Source organism: Ovis canadensis, chromosome 24, assembly GCF_042477335.2.
Source record: "Ovis canadensis isolate MfBH-ARS-UI-01 breed Bighorn chromosome 24, ARS-UI_OviCan_v2, whole genome shotgun sequence".
NCBI classification, from domain to species: Eukaryota; Metazoa; Chordata; class Mammalia; order Artiodactyla; family Bovidae; genus Ovis; species Ovis canadensis.
In genome coordinates this window covers 20229617-20251493 of record NC_091268.1, presented here as the reverse complement: position 1 = coordinate 20251493, position 21877 = coordinate 20229617, and the positions used below count along the sequence as shown (strand labels likewise).

The 21877-nt window shown below is 44.2% G+C and overlaps 1 non-coding gene across 1 annotated transcript; it reads right to left on the bottom strand.

Moving 5' to 3' along the window:
- Nucleotides 1–243: 243 nt before the first annotated feature.
- On the bottom strand, nt 244–316 carry TRNAE-CUC (transfer RNA glutamic acid (anticodon CUC)). Its single transcript has one exon. It is a non-coding gene; the product is annotated as a tRNA-Glu (tRNA).
- Between the last annotated feature and the right edge of the window lie 21561 nt (nt 317–21877).

Sequence of the window (21877 nt, the reverse complement as noted above, 5' to 3'; positions counted from 1 at the left end):
GAGCCTGGTGGGCTGCCATCTATGGGGTCGCACAGAGTTGGACACGACTGGAGCGACTTAGCAGCAGCAGCAGGGGATTAACTAACTTGTCCAAGATAAGAAGGTATCAGAGTTAGGACATCTTAACCAATATACAGTCTAGTGAACTTTCTACTCATTTTCTAACATGAGACATCATTTTTTTTTAATTTATTTATTTTAATCTGGCTGCACTGGGCCTTAGTTGGGGCATGCAGGATCTAGCTCCCTAACCGGGGATCGAATCCAGGCCCCCTGCATTGAGAGCGCAGAGTCTTAGCCACTGGACCACCAGGGAAGTTCCATGACATCATTTTTGAAGAGTGAAGTCAAAAGGAAAATGCCCCAAGCTCCTCTGGGGGACTTCCTCTTGACTCAGCCTCCAAATGAAGTCACGGGTTTCCAATGAGTCAATTCTTCTGCTTACACTGGGGTTACAGAGGGAAGGAAGTGGGTGGAAAAGGATTCTTTGGAATTTCAGGATCCAGATCAAAGAGGGCACCAGAAAGTAGGAAAAAAAAAACCTGGCTTGAGAGAAAAATCAAATCTAAACAGCCCCACTATGGGCCAGTGTTGTAAACCTGATCAAACCTCTGAATGTATACATGTCTGTGGCTAGAGATGGTGCAGCACATTCTGTATATCATAGATTACTTTCTGATGTGTCTGCCTCTCCATCCTGAGAAGAGCAACTGGGTGAACAGAATGCCAGAAACACTAGGGAAGCTTCAGAGAGGAACTCTAAGTGCCAGGCTCTGAGCTCAGCGTTTTGCACATCATCCGTGGGTTGTGGGCTCTTGGGCCAAAGTACCTGATCTCGAATAAGCCTTGGTGAATCCAGGTGAGTAGGGGTAGATCCTGCTGGTTGCCAGTAAAGCAGCCGTGCCCCCAGAGTGTTCTTTCTCCCAGCACTATCTGAGCGATCGCCCTCTGTGTGCTCCAAGAAGATGCCTGGAGCTGTGGCAGCCGTCTTGCACTATGAGGATGAGATCCTGAGAGCTTATACGCTGAGGGAGGGAAGAGGAAAAGATGTGAAGCACCCAGGACGCTTGGTGAAGTGACTGCACTGTTCATGTAAGCGACTGTGAAGCTGTTCACCTTCAGGAATCATGAAGTGCGGTAACAACTCCTATATAAGACAAGCTTCTTTTAGTGGGTTTTCTGCTGTTGACAGCCCCCCCAGAAAACAACAACTAATCTGCTGGCAGATGCTATGCTTGCTTGCTTACCCTTGTGCGTATTCCCTCATCTTTTGAAATGACTACTTTCTCATTTGTAAACTGGGGATGATCATCTGGCACAGTTCATAGGAATTTTGTAAGGATTCAAAAGATAAGGGAAGGACAGCGCTTAAAAATGCCCTGACATGAGACTGGGTTTGACATATACACACTACTACATATTAATATATGCAAAAGGTAACTAATAAGGACCTAGTATAGCACAGGAAACTCTACTCAATACTCTGTGATGACCTGTATGTAAAAAGAAACGAAGAATATATGTATACATAGAATTCAATCACTTCGCTGTGCCGCAGAAACTAACATAACATAAAAATCAACGATGCGTGCCTACAAGCTCAGTCATGTCTGACTCTTTGGGACCCTGTGGACTGTAGCCCACCAGGCTCCTCTGTCCATGGAATTTTCCAGGCAAGAATACTGGAGTGGACAGCCATTCCCTTCTCCAGGGGATCTTCCCAACCCAGGGATGGAATTCAGGTCTCCTGCATTGTAGGTAGATTCTTTACCATCTGAGCTGCCAAGGAAACCCCAAATCAACTACACTCAAATAAAAAAAAAATTTTTTTAATGCCCTGACATTAGTACATGAACAACAAATGATAAACACCACTGTAATGCTCTCACTGTTTCTCACAATCACCCACGCATCACGAACTCTAAATCCATTTCACAGATACAGAGACTAATGTTTAAGTAACTTATCCAAGTCACAACCGGCAAGAGATGAAGCTCATATTCCAAGGCGTGTTCTGACTCCAGAGCTCAAAATGTTAATGTAGCTGTACTTGCCTTCCTGGACTGTCCCCAGCAGCCAGGGCAGGACCTAACATACAGTGGGGCCCTGAAGGTATTTGTTTAGCTGAACCGAATTCTGGGGCCAACTATAAGGAGCCAAGGATCGGCACCCTAAAAGCAGCAAAGGTCCTAAGAGCAAGCAGCTAGATGGTGCCAGCTGGAGCCCGGCTCTCACAGTCGTCCTCTTCCTTCGTGTCCTTGAACTCAGGAACCCCTGCCGTTTCTAGGTGCCTTCTTCCTCATGTAGCTCAGCTTTCACTTAAAAGTCAGTTTCACAGATCAGTCGCCCTCACCTGAAACCAGAAACCCAACAGTTCAACCTCACACAAAGCTCTCGGCAAAGGGTTATTTTAAGAACCACGGTGAGTGGAAAACCAGCTGTTCTCCTTCAAAATCAACAGGGGGCAGCAGAGAGCAGCAAACCGCTGGGTTCCTAAAACATTCAAAAGGGGAAGGAAAAAAACCAATAACAAAACACACACACACACACACACACACACACACACACACAAACCTTCAACTTCAGCCCAGAAGCATCCTAGTGTAAAAATATGTGAGGTCATAATGGGTAGGCAAATTCGCATTGCTGGTCTTTTGCCAGGAAATAAAAGTAACAAAGACCTGAATTCCGGAATGATTTACTGACCACTATAGCTTCCGGGGAAACAGCCCAGCCTGTCTTGGGAAACTGTCCAACCAGGAATCATCTTGGATGAGCCGAAAGGGGTAGACGCTTTTAACCCGAACAAACTCACCTTGTTAAATTTTCATTTCGTTTCAGATTTAAATCCGTCCTGGGAACAGCCATCATCAGTCTGCTAAAGTGTATCTGAAAGACGCCCTAGGAGGAATTCTTGGTCTATTTTTAAATACCCAGGGCAAAGGAACACTATGTTCTACATTCATTTAAAACCCAGCTTCTTAGACCAGGATGCTGGGAAAGTAAATTAAATCCCCCTCTCAGTGGCTTTAAACTGTGACAAGCATACTTCTAACAGGCATGATCGGGATTTAGATTTGTATTTCTTGGTTTCTCCAAATGGAGAAAATATCTTTGGCTAGCTCCTCCTATTGAAAAAATGAAAGTGTGAGTGGCTCTGTCGTGTCCGACTCTTTGCGACCCCAGGGACTGTAGCCCGCCAAGGCTCCTCTGTCCATGGGATTCTCCAGGCAAGAATACTGGCATGGGTAGTGCTTCCCTTCTTCAGAAGATCTTCCCAACCCAGGGATGGAATCTAGGTCTCCTGCAATTACAGGCAAATTCTTTTTTTTTAATATAAATTTATTTATTTTAATTGGAGGTTAATTCATTACTTTACAATATTTTATTGGTTTTGCCATACATCAACGTGAATCCACCACAGGTGTACACGTGTTCCCCATCCTGAACCCCCCTCCCACTTCCCTCCCCGTACCATCCCTCTGGGTTGTCTCAGTGCACCAGCCCCAAGCATCCAGTATCCTGCATCGAACCTGGAAGCCAGAAAGAAAAACAATGCAGTATACTAACGCATATGTATGGAATTTAGAAAGATGGTAACGATAACCCTGTATGCGAGACAGGCAAATTCTTTACCGCTGAGCCACCAGGGAAGCCCATTAAGACCCTTACACATTAGACCACCCACACGAGGTCACAAGCACCTAGGCTGTGAGTGACGGAGCAGAGCCAAGAAAAGCTTGGGATGGAAATCCTGCAGCTCCTGTCTCTTCCCTGGTTCTCTCCTTCATTCTCTTCATGTACCAAGGTGGAAATTACACCATCTCGTCCGCATCGACATATCACCTGGGGGATGAGAATGCATATACCTCTTGCTTTCCTTAACAGCATTAGCAGACCTGAATTCATTCCTAGGATCTGGGAGGATTGTTACATAGCGTTAAGTCTCAATCAGGGGCTTCCCTGGTGACTGAGTGATAAAGAATCCATCTGCTGATGCAGGAGACTCAGATTTGATCCTCAGGTCAAGAAGATCCTCCAGAGAAGGGAATGGCAACCCAGTGCAGTATTCTTACCTGGGAAATCCCATGGGTGGCAGGGAGCCTGGCAGGCTACAGCCCATGGGGTCACAAAAGAGTTGGACACAACTTAGCGACTAAACGACAGCAACAAAAAGCCTCAATCACACGTGATTTTTAAAGCCAACCCAAGTCATATAAGCATTTTAAGTTACTTCTCAGTGGGCTAGACACTCGGTATTTTGTATTCAAAGGAAGTTACGATGGAGGGTTATAACAATACATCTTTTAAAGGACTTTTACAACAGTTCACTAAATGTGTAATAAAAGTTTATATAATAAGTGCTATCTGTGGAATGATAAATTAATCAATATCTGAGATAATGGAGGAGAAAACACCCTCACCACTGTAACTACCATGCAGCTTTTAGATAGGTCCTCAGGGCCACGGAAATACAGGACTTCTAAGAGGGCAGCAGACTTGAAGACCTGGAAATGCCAGAAGGATAACAGAGGAGGAAAAGAGTGACAAAGCAACGCACACCCTGGATAACAAAAGAACATAACAATAGCTGCTCTTCGTGGCACATTTACGACGGGCTGGGCACTGTTACAAGCACTTTGCCCATGAAGATCTCAGTATCTTCACAGCAATTCACTGAGACAGGTACCAATACAGCCGCATCTCAAGGAGAAACCACCAGTGATCAGAGAGGGTAAGAAACTTGCCCAAGGTCACACAGCTAGAGAGGAGGCAGTACAGTTCAGACTCAAACCCAGACAGTCTGGCTCTATAGCTTGTATCTTCTATCACCTGCTCAGTCACGCAGTCGCTCGGTCGTGCCCGACTCTTTGTGACCCTAGAGACTGTAGCCTGCCTGGCTCCTCTGTCCATGAGACTTTTCAGGTAAGAATATTGGAGTGAGTAGACATTTCCTCCTCCAGGGGACCTTCCCAACCCAGGGATCAAACTCACTTATCCTGCACCGGCAGGCAGATTCGTCACCACTGAGCCACACTCAACTAATTCAGATTACTCAGAGAAGCTGGGCTTCATAACACGAATGGCAACCAAAGCAATGAGCCTGTACTTTCACAGGCTTTGTCATGTGCAGAGTAATCTTCTCACCTATTATACCACATGTCCAGAGGAGGAGGCTTGAGAAGGAACACAGCAGCTCTTGTTCTCACCTAGAAGATGAGGACGATGATGATGGAAGTAAGGCAAGTGCAGCCAAGACGCCCGGATGGCTGTGGAGTCCTTGAAAGTCCAATCTTAGATTCAGATTAGCCTTGGGTCAAAGTTCCTTCCACGTTTGCTAACATGTCACTCATTCTCCTGTGATAACCACCCACTGAAATCATGAGAGCTGCCTCTCCAACATCCACTTCTTGGTTGTTGCCAACATTACTCACATCCACGTCACAGGCATCTGCAATCTTAAAAGCATCGCTGGGTTAAGAACTTAGGAGCACACTTAGTAAGCACCCAAAGTCATGTGGTTAAAAGGTATACATGACTTAAAGACCTGTTTCAGAGCAATTTTCCATAAGAAATAATCACATCAAAGGGAGCAGTTTGAGGGTTTCCCAGCACCACCTTAGCTCATACTTACTAATGTGTTAATAGTATAAATATGGTGTGTAAGAGGTTGAAGAAACACAGTAGAGGATGAGCAGGGTACTGGCTGAGTAGTGATGTGAAAGAGCCGTGTTAGAAGGCTAAGGAATTCTCACACATCCTGCCAAAACAGGAATGTACGTTTCATAAAGGTAGAAATGAGTCCTCTGTGCACAAAACCTTCAAAAGTGTTTGGCACATAATAAGCGTTAGTAGCTCAGTTGTGTCCAACTCTTTGCAACCCCATAGACTGTAGTCCACCAGGGTACTCCGTACATGGAATTATCCAGACAAGAATACAGGAATGGGTTGCCATTCCCTTCCCCAGGGGATCTTCCCAACCCAGGAATCGAACCCAGGTCTCTGCCCTGCAGGCAGATTCTTTGTCATCTGAGCCACCAGGATCTCGATAAATACAGTTTGAGTGATGAATGTTAACGGTGCCCCCCTGGGGTGGTGCAATGGTATGACCCGGATCACAGGGTATAAGGTTATCTCCTGGTTTGAGACCATGGTTTTCCAAAAGGATAATGCTTGACTATTTTAAATTTGAACATAAAGTACCATGAATGCAACGGATTTCCTAAACACTGGGTTAGCTTTCCATTTTAATGCATTTTATGGACTTGCTTTCTCAACTTGATTAAGGGTCATAGGAGGTTCACATGTGTGCTCACATGAACTCACAAACACGTGGCTGGGCTTCCCTGGGCTTCTTCTGCCAATCCATCTCAGTGGTCTTTGCTCATACTACATCTAAGGGAAAGCCCACCCATTTGCCATTGGCAAATGGATTTCCAGTGAACTGGATTTGGTAAACTTATCATTTCATGATGTGATTTTTCTTTTTCTTTTTTTTTTTTTTGAAATTAACCAAATCCCCTTCCCAAACACTGTAGGATGTTTGTGACTACAGAGAACATCTCTCAGAAGTTACGTCCCATTCAAGAGGTTGCTAACTGATAGATACAAAAGGCTGAAATCACCCTGTGTGTTTGGTTTGAAAAGTACAGAAAGACTGAGTCAATATTTAAGTATCAGGAGGTTTCCCCAATTAAAAATCTAGCTCTCGGGCTTTTCTTCATAATAAGGTGGCACTGGAAGGTGTTCCTTTTTGATGGGGTATCCAATTTTCAGTTCAACACTGACCTCAGCATTCCAGATCATCTCCCCGATCTAGTCACCAAGTGCCTGCTGTGATTTATCATCACATTTGCCCTGCGGTGTTTCTGATTAGCAGACAGCTATTCCTCTGAATTCATGTCTCTATCAAAGTGGGAAATAACATGCAGACCAAGAGAGTTGCACATATTTTAAAGGGCATAGCTCTTTGAGAAAAGAATATCCCTGTGTATTTAAATATGCCACCCTGACTTATTTCTGCTACCTACATGCCCCATAGAGGCATCTGTTTGTGACCCCGTATACTCTGAGTTGGAAAAGAAGAAGCCAAAGTATCATTGTTTGCAGATGATATGATGCTACATGTAGAAAAATCCCAAAAATGCTACTGGAAAACTACTAGCGCTCATCAATGAATTCAATAAAGTTGCATGATAAAAAATGAATATACAAAAATCTGTCACACTTCCATACACTAACAACAGAATATCAGAAAGAGAAATTAAGGAAACCATCCCATTTACCATCACATCAGAAAGAATAAAATACATTGGAATAAACCTACCTAAGGATGCAAAAGACCTGTACGCTGAAAACTATCAGATGCTGCTGAAAGAAACTGGAGATGACACAAACGGATGGAAAGATATGCCATGCTCTTTCACTGAAAGAATCAATATTGTCAAATTATCGGACTACCCAAGGGAATATACAGATTCAGTGCAATCCCTATCATAGTACCAATGGCATTTTTCACAGAACTAAAACAACAACAAAAAAAAGGGTTACATTTTCATGAAAACACAAAAGACTCCAAGCAGCCAAAACAATCTTAAGAAAGAACAGAGCTGAAAGGATTGCATGCTCGGACTTCAGACTATACTACAAAGCTATAGTAATCAAAATAGTGTGGCACTGGAGCAGAAACAGAGAGAGAGATCAATGAAATAGGACAGAAAGCCTAGAAGCACTTACAGTCAACTAATCTAGGACAAAGCAGGCCAGAATATACAGTGAGAAAAGACAGTCTCTTCTATAAGGAGTGCTGGACAGCTACATGTAAAAGAATGAAATTAGAACATTCTCTAATATCATATATAAAAATAAGCTCAAAATGGAATAAAGACCTAAATGTATGACTAGATACTATAAAACTAGATGAACTTCAGTAAAGCATTTTTTTAAAGAAAATCATGCCCATTTTTACAAATCATATCCATGACACAGCACTGAAATCTGCTGAGAGCATCAATCCCTGATCTGGGAGGATCCCGCATGCCACGGGACAACTCCTGAGCCTATGCTCTGGAGCCCAGGAGCCTTAACAACTGAGCCCAGGTGCCCTAGAGCCTTTGTTCCACAGTAAGAGAAGCCATGGCAATGAGACACGCATGCATCAAAAGTAGAGAGCAGCCCCTGCTCACTGCAGACAGAGAAAGTGAAAGTGAAGTTGCTCAGTCGTGTCCGACTCTTTGCAACCCATGGACTGTAGCCCACCAAGCTCCTCCGTCCATGGTATTCTCCAGGCAAGAATACTGGAGTGGTTTTCCATTTCCTTCTCCAGGGGATCTTCCCGACCCAGGGATCGAACCCAGGTCTCCCACAGTGCAGGCAGACGCTTTAACCTCTGCACCACCAGGGAAGCCCAGGAAGCAGACAGAGAAAAGCCTGCTCAGAAACAAAGATCCGGAACAGCCAAAAACAAACACAGAAAAAGTAAGGACACGTGAAAAGAAATCTGCTGAGAGCAAAAGGAATCATGTCGATGACAGTGAACACAGATGTGACGTGCAAGACAAAATGTTTCTGATGGTCATTCACGGGGCACCAGTCACCTCTCTCCTACCTGTGCACTGAGAGGATGACCTGTGGTCAACAGGATCTCAAGGTCTCTGCATCAGGCTAATTCCAGTGAACTATAAGCCCCAAGAGGTCAGAAGCCGTATCCGCCTCACTGGCCTTTACAGAGGCAGCACCAAGCACAGTGGCTGATACATGCTGCTCCTTAAGAAGCACCTGCTGAGTGAATGGATATTTGAGCTGTAGACAACAGTGATTAAACAGAGAAAGATGAGGCTTCCCCGACAGCTCATTTGGTAAAGAATCCGCCTGCCATGCAAGAGACCCCAGTTCGATTCCTGAGTTGGGAAGATCCGCGGGAGAAGTGATAGACTGTGCACTCCCGTCTTCTTGGGCTTCCCTGGTGGCTCAGCTGGTGAAGAATCTGCCTGCAATGCGAGAGACCTGGGTTCAATCCCTGGGCTGGGACGATCCCCTGGAGAAGGGAAAGGCTACCCATTCCAGTATTCTGGCCTAGAGAATTCCGTGGACTATATAGTCCATGGGGCTGCAAAGAGTCGGACACGACTAAGCAACTTTCACATGGGAGTAACATGTTATATCTATTTTCAGTCGCAATCAGCTCTCTCTCTTGCGATGTTTCACTTCAATATGCGAGGCATCTCAGGATGCCTTCTTGTCTCTACGAATCTGATTCTGGTACATTCAGACCCCTTGGATTTTCCAACTCCAGGAAAGATTTTCTGCTGGACAATCCAATGCAACTCAACAAGGACAATTCAGTGCACTTGAGGAAAAAAACATGAGCACCATTCTTGAGTTCCACTACAGGATGAATTGGGCCACACACACAGGCTATAGTCACACTCCAGCAAGGAGGCAACTCCAGCTTCATATTAGCAATTTTCAAAATGCTACAAGTACATGCCACTTTCAAAAATGCTACAAGAATGATGTACAATGAGTATACTACAGTTTTCAATATGCTACAAGGATTTGTGACTTGCCTCTTCTAACAAATGCGTTTCTTCTTCTAGATTTTCTAAACACAGTCCTAAACAGCCTTCCTCATAAACACTGTGCTCTGAAAAACAAAGAAAACAAACAGCAAAACAACACACAAAAACAAAAAGGATCAACCTCCTGAAGAAAAAGCACAACACGATCTTAAAAGGGATTATGGTGGTGAGGTTATAAGCCATTTTCTTTAGCATTCTCATTTCCCAGCTCTTTGCCATGAGGCAATACTACTTTTCTCATTTGAAGAATAATAAATAAGCTTGCCCCAGACTGTTATTTTCATTGCTCACACAGTTAGTATAAACCACACTGACCTTTTAAAGAGGTGATTTATTTTTTAACACCTAAAGCAATAAATGCTAGATATGAAAACTAGTACCTCGCCAAGGTGCTAGGGCAGCTGCAACCCAGGGCTGTCCACCCGCCTCTGAAATGCCAGTAGAGAGGGCCTGACATGTGATGTGTTACAAGACATGGAGCTCCAGGGTCTAAAAGCCATCTACCCTGAAAGATACTTGAGGCAGTCATCCCTGATTCACTTCTTCCACTAAAAGACACCACAGAGAGTTACCAGTCCTGGCTTACGAGGCTGTAAGTAAAACGAAATTGGCCGAGTGCTTCGTCGGCACTCCTAGGCAGGCTCGACATCCGCTGTCAGTCTCTGAGGACGGCGCGACCTCAGATTCCAGCATCCATATGAATCTTACTCAGTTTCCTGAGTAAGAGATTCGACCCCACCAGTTCACACCTTCCCAGCTCAGGCCAGAGCCACGGGATCTCCTTGCTGGTTAGTTATTTCCTTTTCTCTAGTTAGGCCTGATGGTTTTCCTTTCCATACCTTCCCCAAGAACTCTTTAGATTAGTACACCTGTCCCTTTTCATCAATGTAAGGAGTTTGAAAATGAGGTTGACCTCATTTCTACACTGCCTTTCTACGCTGCACTCTAGGTCTCTGTATCAGTAAGGCAGGGAAGAAAAGGGGCAAGCTTAAGAGACAATGGGAGAAATGTAAAGATTTCTCAGTTTGAGTCTTGACACACAGAGCATAAGCCTCACTTTCTTCATCTGTGAAATGGGGTAACAGTGGTACGTAGCTTGTCCGGCTGTTGTGAGGAGTAAACGAGATAGTACATACAAGACAACCCATCTGCAGGGTTCCTGGGAACCACATATTCAGAATAAACAGTGCTCAATATAGTGGGTCCTTTGAGACAGCTACAGTTAATTTTTGTTCAAGAGGCAAGGAGGTAGAAGAGACGTCCCCTAAGTTCCTTCGGGCATGATTTAATCATTTAAGGAGAGAGGAGAGGAATCACTTCAATGTAAGACTCAGCTCCTCATGGGAAGGGCCGGATTGAAGAAGCCACAACCACACAGACTTATGTCCTGAATTAATATGTGTCTGTGTAATAAGAATCATATCTCTGTTCTATGGGATAGATCTTATTATGTACTTTTCACCCCTCAGGAATAGTGAAGTATCTAACACTGGGCAGTACACATTATCAAAAGCAGTGTGCTCTTCTCCAGAAGCCGCCAGTGGTTAAAAAATATCTATATATATGCCTGTCCATGCAGGAGCCACACGTGGCTGATGTGGCTGTGCAGGAGATGCAGGTTCGATCCCTGGATCAGGAAGGTCCCCTGGAGGAGGAAATGGCAACCCACTCCAGTATTCTTGCTGGGATAACCCCATGAACATGGGGTTGTAAAGTCAGACAGGACTGAAGCAACTGTGTACACCAAGTATGCAGCACTCGCAAAGACGTGGGGTTTCGTTCATTTTGTTCTGTGCTGTATCTCCAAGTGTCCAGGACAACACCTAGCACAGGAGGAACACCCCCAAAAATGTGCTAAACAGATGAATATTTCCGTATTTATTGTCCAGTTCAGTTCAATCCCTCAGTTGTGTCCGTCTCTTTGTGACCCCATGGACTGCAGCACGCCAGGCCTCCCTGTCCATCACCAACTCCCAGAGTTCACTCAGACTCATGTCCATCGAGTCGGTGATGCCATCCAGCCATCTCATCCTCTGTCGTCCCCTTCTCCTCCTGCCCCCAATCCCTCCCAGCATCAGAGTCTTTTCCAATGAGTCAACTCTTCATATGAGGTTATTGATATTTCTCCTGGTAATCTTGATTCCAGCTTGTGCTTCATCCAGCCTGGGATTTCACCTGCTATACTCTGCATATAAGTTAAATAAGCAGGGTGACAATATACAGCCTTGATGTATTCCTTTCCTGATTTGGAACCAGTTTGTTGTTCCATGTCCAGTTCTAACTGTTGCTTCTTGACCTGCATACTGATTTCACAGGAGGCAAGTCAGGTGGTCTGGTATTCCCATCTCTTTAAGAATTTTCCACAGTTTGTTGTGATCCACACAGTCAAAGGCTTTGGCATAGTCAATAAAGCAAAAGTATATGTTTTTCTGGAACTCTCTTGCTTTTTCGATGATCCAGCGGATGTTGGCAATTTGACCTCTGGTTCCTCTGCCTTTTCTAAATCCAGCTTGAACATCTGGAAGTTCATGGTTCAGGTACTGGATTTATTATTCACCTCCTCAGAAAACTGGGTGGAAAAACTGGTTACCTTTGCTCTCAAGGCCAACTGGACTCACACTGCAAAGTATTCATTTAAGTTAGATGTTTTAAATAATTTTGCTTCAGTGGTTTTTGTACTTTCTATTTATTCATCTTTTAGGCATGCCATACAGGGGATCTTAGTTCCCTGACCGAGGACTGAACTTGTGTCCTGTGCAGTGGAATCTTACACGCTGGACCACCAAGGAAGTCCCTGCTTCGGTGCTTATCACCTGAATGACTTTGTTCAAGTGCAGCAGATTCTACACACCAGGTAAACGGGAATGCTGGACACGGGAGCATCCACTGTTATTAACTACCTAGGTTCTCTTTTACCCTCTCTGCTCTGGGGGTACATGCTAGGTGTGGTTAGGGTGGGGACCAGCACGCTCTATCAGAAAGGACTGCAGGATACAGCCTCAACCAATCCGATGGTACTGCGATTGGTTCAGGAATGGACGATGACAACACAAGGCTGCTTTGGTCCTTCTAGGGCATATCTACAGAGCTATTTATGCGGGAGAGAGAGAGAAGGACAGGGAAGCCTGGCGTGCTGCAGTCCATCGGGCCACAAAGAGTCGGACCTGACTTAGCGACTGAACAGCAAATGTTTATAGGAAGGGTTGCTAAACATCTTGGGTAAAGATACTTCCTACATACAGAAAATCTGTGCAACTGTGCAGGAAACAAAGAGAGCGAGAGAAAGAGAGACAGAGCCAGACTTGAAGACATTGATCAGGTTCCTGGGTTCAGCTGTGTCTGCAGCCAGCCTCCCACCTGCGTTTCTATTGTGTTGAACCCAGAACTTCTATCACTAGAGGGTTATTGAAAGAATCTAACAATATATACACTACTATATATAAGGACGTAATGTATAGTACAGGGAACTCAATACTCTGCAATGCTCTATATGAGAAAAGAACCTAAAAGGGGGGGGATGTATGTATACATATAACTGATTCACTTTGCTGTACACCTGAAACACAAGATTATAAACAAACTATATTCCAATAAAAATTGAAAAAAAATTGTTAAGGTTAACAAATATAACAAATATAAAAATAATATATCCCTTAAAGTTATACTTCAAATCATTCCAGTTTTAAGACTTTTTTAAGTTTATATTTTGACTGAAACCTGTGCAGGTTGAAAAGCAAAGGGGAATCTAGGTGGCTTCTGTGTTCTCAGCTATAACAATTTTTAATACATTTGTGGACTTTATATATTTTTAATCCTTTTTAGTTCCAAAAGAGAAATGTTTGAGATTCTCAAGCAAACATGTAAGAACTGCTTCAGCCAACTGAACATGATAAACACATTTGGGGTTGAACAGCTGAAATCAGTATTTATTTTTCCTTTTCCTGAGAGTATACATTAGCAAAAAACCCTATAATAACAGTGGTTGCCAATTTCCTGGGTTTTTCAGTTCCACAATTATTCATTAAATTAGAGTGAACTAATTCAAAGGCAAAGGGAGGTGGTTCCTACAATGTCCAGATACTCGGGTGAAATACATCGCTTGTGAGCATCTGTCTTCCTGAGAAACACACGTTTTGAGCAGCTCATCTCAGCCCTGGAATCCAGGGATGACGTGGAGGGATGAGGGCTCGGTGGTCCCTCAGTGCTCCTTTTGATGATAAGAGTCTGATGCTAATTCTGAAAACTGAGCACACAGTAACAGACACAGGCCAGGCAGGGCCTCTGGCTCAGTGTGACCAGTCACACAGCGTTGCTCAGAAGCATCACGACACACGAGGTTTCCACAGGAGAATAGCTCAGGTTTCTGAGTACATCCATTTTTCACTCCAAACTCAAGTGCAGCTGTTTGGCTGATTTATCCAAAGAAGCACTGATTTCTTCTTATTGAAATAAAAAGCATTTCATAAAAGTCTTTCCTGACTCTCACATGGCACACGAAAAATTGATATCTTTCATTTAATGGCTAAGATACAGAGAATACTAGGCAATCAAAATCAGAGGAGCAACATGAAAACTTGACAGATAATTTAATTGGATGCCATGCTTTATTCCAAGAATTAAAGAAAAAAATCTTAACTTCTATGCCCACTGTCAGGCTAACATCTGTTAAGAAATATATACACCTATATATATATACAAAATGCATATTATATATAATTATATGTAACTTGCTTCTATAGTAAAATGTTGTATATAACATATTTATAAGTTACATAGAACTATATCTAAATATATTTGTATTTATATATTTTATATTACATATAAGCATAGTTAATGTAAAATATAACTTATAAAGAAATAATTATATATTTCTAATTTATGATTAATTATAAATCTGTATACCTATATTTCATATGATTAACTATAATTACCTATATATATATTTTGTTACCTAGAAGCAAACTTCTTAGGAGAACTAGGTTGCAAAACTGAACTGTTAAAACTGTGTTGTACAAATTCTGTCCATAAATTTTCATGAATTTCCTTCCCAAAAGCCAGATGCTGCTTTGCATTGGTTTTTATTGTTCTGTGCTGATTTATCTCAACAGAGTTCATCTCAAACTGAGGGTGACTTCAAATCAGATTTTACTATAATGTGGTGTTTGAGTGTGTCCTAGAAACCATGAAATTCTGGGCTGTATTTATCCTTATAAAAGCCCAAGTTTGATAAAAAATGTACTGAGCTGTGTTTGAAAACAGGAGGTACTCTGAAGTATACAAATAATTCATGGATTTAATGGGATTTTTGAAAAGTCGTCAACGCCAAGAGCTAACGACAACTGTAACTTTTGACTCTTCACACCATGTCTTCCATGAAACCATTCTCCAGGTGGCTCTGAACACTGTCATAAATGCTGTCACTTGAGTTGTATCTGACTCTTTGTGATCCCATGGACTATAGCCCCCCCAGGCTCCCTCTGTTCACGGGATTCTCCAGACATGGATACTGGAGTGGGGTACCGTGCCCTCCTCCAAGGGATCTTCCCAATCCAGGGATCAAACCCGCATCTCTTACACTGGCAAGCAGGTTCTTTACCACTAGTACTACCTGGGAAGCCCGACGGTTCTGAATACTTGGAAGGAACCAGAAGTAGAATATTTACTCAAAATCCCTCAGTAATGACCTGGCACCTCTTTCTACAACAGGTCTGCTTCTTAAAAGTTCAGTCGTGCCAAGTTCTTACTGCTCAAATCAGTTTTTAACAAAAAGGGAGGTTAACAATCTGATGCTGCTATTGCTGCTAAGTCGCTTCAGTCGTGTCCGACTCTGTGTAACCCCATAGACGGCAGCCCACCGGGCTCCCCCGTCCCTGGGATTCTCCAGGCAAGAACACTGGAGTGGGTTGCCATTTCCTTCTCCAATGCATGAAAGTGAAAAGTGAAAGTGAAGTCGCTCAGTCATGTCCAACCCTCAGTGACCCCATGGACTGCAGCCTTCCAGGCTCCTCCGTCCATGGGATTTTCCAGGCAGGAGTACTGGAGTGGGGTGCCATTGCTTTCCACCGAATGTTTACTATGAAGTAGATTTTCTTATACTTAATTGCTTACCAGATTATAATCATAATCTCATCACGCTAAAATTTTCTCCAAATTTCTAAAATAACCAAGTTTCAGGGAGATGTATAAGGCCTTGAAATTCACCAGAGAGAGGACTGTGGAGGTCTTTATGCATGAAGAATTGTGCCAAAAAGATCCTGCTTCTTTCTTTTAAGAGATGGATTCTGCTGGCCAGTCAAGACCGGCAGGCCTCCAGTTTCTTCAGGTCGGTGGGGATAATTCTTCTCTCCCTCCTGATCTCTTTCCTTACTTCTTTCTTTATAAGCTTGTTTATGGAGTGCCTGCTTCGTGCCAGGCAGGCAGGGCTCTAGGAGGCAAGGGAGTAAGTTGAGATACCCACTGCCCTCACCCTTCTGGAGACACAGGAAGGAAGGCTGCAGACTTCTGGAACCATCCTTTGTTTTTTTTTTTTTAACTTTTTATTTTGTAATGGAGTACAGCTGACTTAATGATGTTGTAATAGTTTCAGGTGAACAGTGAAGAACTGATGCTTTTGAGCTGTGGTGTTGGAGAAGACTCTTGAGAATCCCTTGGACTGCAAGGAGATCCAACCAGTCCATCCTAAAGGAAATTAGTCCTGAATATTCATTGGAAGGACTGATGCTGAAGCTGAAACTCCAATACTTTGGCCACCTGATATGAAGAACTGAGTCAATGGAAAAGACCCCGATGCTGGGAAAGATTGAGGGCGGGAGGAGAAGGGGATGACAGAGGATGAGAGGGTTGGATGGCATCACCAACTCTATGGGCATGGGTTTGAGTAAGCTCCAGGAGTTGGTGATGGACAGGGAAGCCTGGCGTGCTGCAGTCCATGGGGTCACAAAGAGACACAACTGAGCGACTGAACTGAACTGAACAGTGAAGGGATTCAGCCATACATATACGTGTATCCATTCTTCCCGAAACTCACCTCCCATCAGGCTGCCACATAACACTGAGCAGAGTTCCTGTGCTATACAGTAGGACCGTGTTGGTTATCTATTTTAAATATAGCAATGTATACATGTCCATCTCAGACTCTCTAACTACCCTTTTCTCCCATCCCTCCCCCCTCCCAGCAACCAGAAATTCATTCTCTAAGTCCTTGAACCTCTATTGTGTAAGCTCATTTGTATCGCTTTAGATCCCATGTATAAGGATCTCATACAATAGTTCTCCTTCCCTGACTTAATTCACTCAGTATGACAATCTCCAGATCCAGCAGTGTGGCAGCAAACGGCATTATTTCATTCTCTTTAATGGCTGAGTAATATTCCTTTGTGTGTATGACCACATTTTCTTTACCCGTCCCTCTGGTCAATGGACATTTAGGTTGCTTCCAAATCCTGAATATGGGGGTGCATGTATCCTTTTGGATCATGGTTTTCTCCGGATATATACCCAGGAGCAGAACTGCAGGGTCATATGGTAGTTTTATTTTTTTGTTTGTTTGTTGAGGAACCTCCATACTGTTCTCCATAGTGGCTGCACCAATTTACATCCCTACCAACAGTGTCAGGAAGAGGAGCCATCCATCCTCAAGCTGCTGCCAGGCTGTGCTGGACCCTGAGTGATGCACAGGAGAGCTCAGACCTAAGGGAAAGCCAGCCTGTGAGAACAACGACCTCAGTCCAGAGGGAACATTTTTCCTTAATGAAACCATGGATGGATGAAAAAAGTCACGAATTGCCTAAAATCAGAGAGACTGCAAGTCATTAGAGTAAACTCTGGGAATACGCGAAAACTGGAGAAATCGTGTAGGCACGGTGGCTAGAAACAGCATGTCTTCCCCATGAGGTGAGTGCAGGACACCTACTCACTCAAAGCTTAGGTGGAGGCCGTCCACGTTATCGGCATTTACAATCACAAACTCTCCCCAGCTGCTGAACCAATAACTGCACCTACGCTTGTGCCAAGTGCCTTGAGAGCGCTGTACACAACATTTTCAGCCAGTTGGTATAACTAAACATGAACCGTCAATTTCTTAATCCTGAAGAAGTCATTTTTGCTCCAGGTAATGAGCTTTTTATTCATTCATTTTTTCCTTCCTAAGCAAATACCAGCTCTTCCTTCAGTTGGTTTTCATGGATTTAGCCCTGAGCAGTCCACCCTTTGTAGACAATCTCTTCCTGACAGGAAGATTTCTCTAGGGAGCCTCAGGCTGTAGCTTCAGGGAAAAGCAAGACTTCTCTCTGATGAAACAGAAAATATGTATCTCCCAACGCATTTCCACAAACTAGCTCAGACAGCATACTTAACATCAAGCTGGGTCTACTCTCACAGTACAGGTAATACCAGTACAATTAGTGATCTATTTCTGTTTTCAAGGAAATTCCCCATTCCTTTCCAGGCATTCACAGGTCCTCTCAGGTTTCCTCACCTCTTTCCACTCTTGCTGTTAACAAAACGAAGATACAGGGTGTCTTTGAAGAAATGTTTGGCTTTAAAGAGCAGAGACCCCGAAATGAGAAAAGTGAGATTAAAAAGGCAGTGTAATGTCTGAGTGTACACTTTTGGCCCGGATGCTCGCTAGGCAAGAATCAAAGATGTAAGGAAATCTATTTTTAACGTCTTCTTACAGAAGTACCATGAACTTCACCATGCATGGGATTTACGACATACTCAGTTTTATAACATTGTGGTGGGGGGAAGAGGGTAAGGAAGGACTTTTCTGTCCCCTTTCCCATGAATCTCAGATCACTTGTAAATTGCAGCGCCTGACATTTAAACGGTGCCATGTTGATAGCTTGGGCTCCACCCTCCCCCTCCACTGGGAACACCACTGCTGATGCTTCATTTCATAATGCGGTGTGATGGTGAGTCAAGGGTCAACCTCTGCCAGTTAAGTCTAAAGCAATTACGTTCTCACACAGATAAAGAAAAGCCCCATGCCTCCAACTCTGCGTGGAGACTGGAATGAGCAGAGAGACTCCGAGAACCATATGGTCAGCTTCAGCCTGTATCCTTGACATCACGGCAGGCACCTGGCAAAGACCAGGGCTTGGCGCAGGACACCCACAGCCTCTCTGGCCGAACACGCCTCTATATCTGGAAAGTTACTGGCCCTTTCCGTTGGTTATCCTGAAAATTTAAATTCGGACATAACGAGCTATGGCTGTCAGAAATCACATGTTCTATTTACATTTTTAGAATAATGCATTGAAATGGCATCTGATCCTCACCTGAGCATGGACCACATTAACAGATCCTGATTAACCATCGTGTGAGACGCCCCGTTTCTCAGGAGCATCTGCTTTGTCAGCACTGTATTTGAATACACGCTCTGGCCCTCCTGAGGTCTACATTATCAATACTAGCTGAGGTTTTGCAATCTTAGAAATTGGAATGCTTTTTTAATTGGTGCTTTTCATTTACCATCTCAACAACCAGGTCTAGATTACACTGTGCTGGGCTGTGCTGAGTCGCTCAGTGTTGTCTAACTCTAGGCTTCTCTGTCCAAGGGATTCTCCAGGCAAGACCACTGGATTGGGTTGTCATGCCCTCCTCCAGAGGATCTTCCCGACCCAGGGATCGAACCTAGGCCTCCCACATTGCAGGCGGATTCCTTACCATCTGAGCCACTAGAGAAGCTCCTAGATTACATTACTTAATATTAAAGTGAAGAGACAGGAAATAGGTCTTATCCTAACACACTTTCCAACTTCTCAGGAACAGGAATCCTCCTGTTGACACTGAGAGGCAGCCCCTTACACTGCAGAAACTCTACACTCGGGAACCAGCAGAGCTGAAAACCAACACACTCACATCCCCCACAGCCCGAGTGTTAGTAACTGAAATGATTAAGCAAATCACTTCAACTAACTCAGGTTTCTCATCTGTAGAACGGGTTATCCAGCTCACAAGACTGTGGTAAGCATTACACGAGATGACGCCGCCTGGAACGTAGCCGGTCACCTGGAGCTCCACAGGTCTATGGAGGAGGAGCCAGAATGCAAAGCCGAGGTCTTACGATCATATTATATCACCTCCCAAAGACGAACAGAAATGCAGGTTTGGAGGTCCCTGAGAGCCCATTTAAAGGATGAGAATTTGCACCTCTGGCTGTGGACAAATCTCTGAAGGGGTTTCAGCAGGTTAAGGACATGCTGATATGACTAATGAAGGATGGAGACAAGGAGAGGTTGAAAGCCCTATGAGCGTATCAGGGGCTGCGACACCATCTGCGGCCAAAGCGGAAGACAGGATGGGGAAAGGGCAGCCCAAGAAGCAGGCGCAACACGAGGGCTCCCCAGGGGCCGCTAGCGGCAGAGAACTCGCCTGACAAAGCAGACTGGACCCCTGGGTCGGGAAGATCCCCTGGAGGAGGGCACGGCAACCCATTCCAGTATTCCCGGCCGGAGAATCACACGGACAGAGGTGCCTGGCAGGCTACAGTCCATGGGGTCACAACGCGCCAGACACGACTGAAGCAACTTAGCAACCACATACATAGCACTGAAAGCACGTGCCCGAGAATTAGGAGAACAAATCTTGGGTGATGGTTCCCAAAACTGTGCGAGCGGTCAGAAGAATCCCAGGAGCAGGTTTTTAATTATTATTCCTAATTAGAGATATTGGGCTTTAAAACTGTATGTCTTCTCCCTGAGTAGGAAATAGGAATGGATTTTCTTATTTAGATTGTCCAGTTGGAGTACCACTTCATCAAGTATACAACCGAAAGTACGTTTAATAAAGTTATTGACAAATTCTGAGTAATTTTGTGGAGGCAGGAGAAGGATGTGGAAAACTCCGTGTAGTCATTTTGGACCCACGCCTGCATCTGGAATGCCCCGGATATCATCGCTTAGAGAGAATCCACACTACCTAAAATTATATGCGTGGGGGAAAGTTATAGATATGGAATAAACCTAGAGCTTAAGATTTTAAAAGAATTTACAGATCATCTATTCCAACCTCCTCCATAATGCAAGAATAGCCTTTATAACATCCTGGGCAGAGAGACGGTCATGTAGCTAGATACCTTCGATGACGATGAGCTCAGTATTAATGGGCTGTATTGATCGGAAGGGAAATGGATTATACCGGAGGAGGAAATGCATTAGGATTTGTAATAAAGAAACAAAATGTGAAAGGTTCAAGTGTTTGTAAAGGTATAACCATGTGGTTAAACATGTTTGGAAATATTGGTGGTGGTGGTTTAGACACTAAGTCGTGTCTGACTCTTTTCGACCCCCTGGACTGTAGTCAACCAGGCTTCTCCGTTCATGGGATTTCCCAGGCAAGGATAGTGGAGTGGGTTGCCATTTCCTTCTCCATTGGAAATACTACAGATGATGTCTGAAGAAATGAAAGGTAAGCATCAGTGGACTCTGAAGAGCAGGTTTTGGCAAGTAGGCTATAGAAAGACAGACGTGCTAAAGATGAGAAGGCTGTCAACTGTCTACATGCTCACAGACATGGAATGAATGAAAGACACAGCTGGAAATCACCCAAGAGGAAAGAAAACAACCAGCGAGGATGGGATGGACATGCAGCGCTTTGGTTGCCCTGGCGATGGGACCCCTCTCCTCATTTTGATAGCACTGTAGTGAATGCGACATGTAAAAATAAAATGAAAGATTATATCAATAGTGGAGCAAGCTGGTGGAAAGCCCTGATGTGGGGAGGAATCAGGTGGAGCCCAGTGATGGTGGCCAGAAGACATGTGATCCGGGAGGAAGAGGGCAAGGACCCAGGAGGTCAGGGAAAGAGAGGGTGGCAGCCTCTGCTGCAACTGCTTCCTGGTCCTCTCGCCACTCCACAGAGACCATACTTCTCAAGACGGTGCAGGGTAGTGTGACGGCGAATTCTGTGTGTCAACTGGGCTAGGCTATGGTGTGTCCAGTCTAGATGGGTTGTTGTGAAGGGGTCCTGCACCTGTGATTCACATCTATAGTTACCTGACTGTAAGGAAAGGAGATTGTCTTCCCTAATGTGGTGGGCCTCGTTCAATCAGTTGAAGGCTTTAAGAGCAAAGACAGGTCTCATGGAGAAGAAAGTCTAACTCAAGTCTAGAACCCTGAAATCCTGCCTGAGCTGCCCCCCAGCCAGCCCACAGATTTCAGCCTGAGACTAAACATCAACTCCTGTCTGAGTTTCCGACTGACAGCCTGCCCTATAAATGTCAAACCTGCTTGCCCATCACAAATCGATCTCTATATCTATCATCTGCTTATCTATCTACTGAAAGAGATTACAGC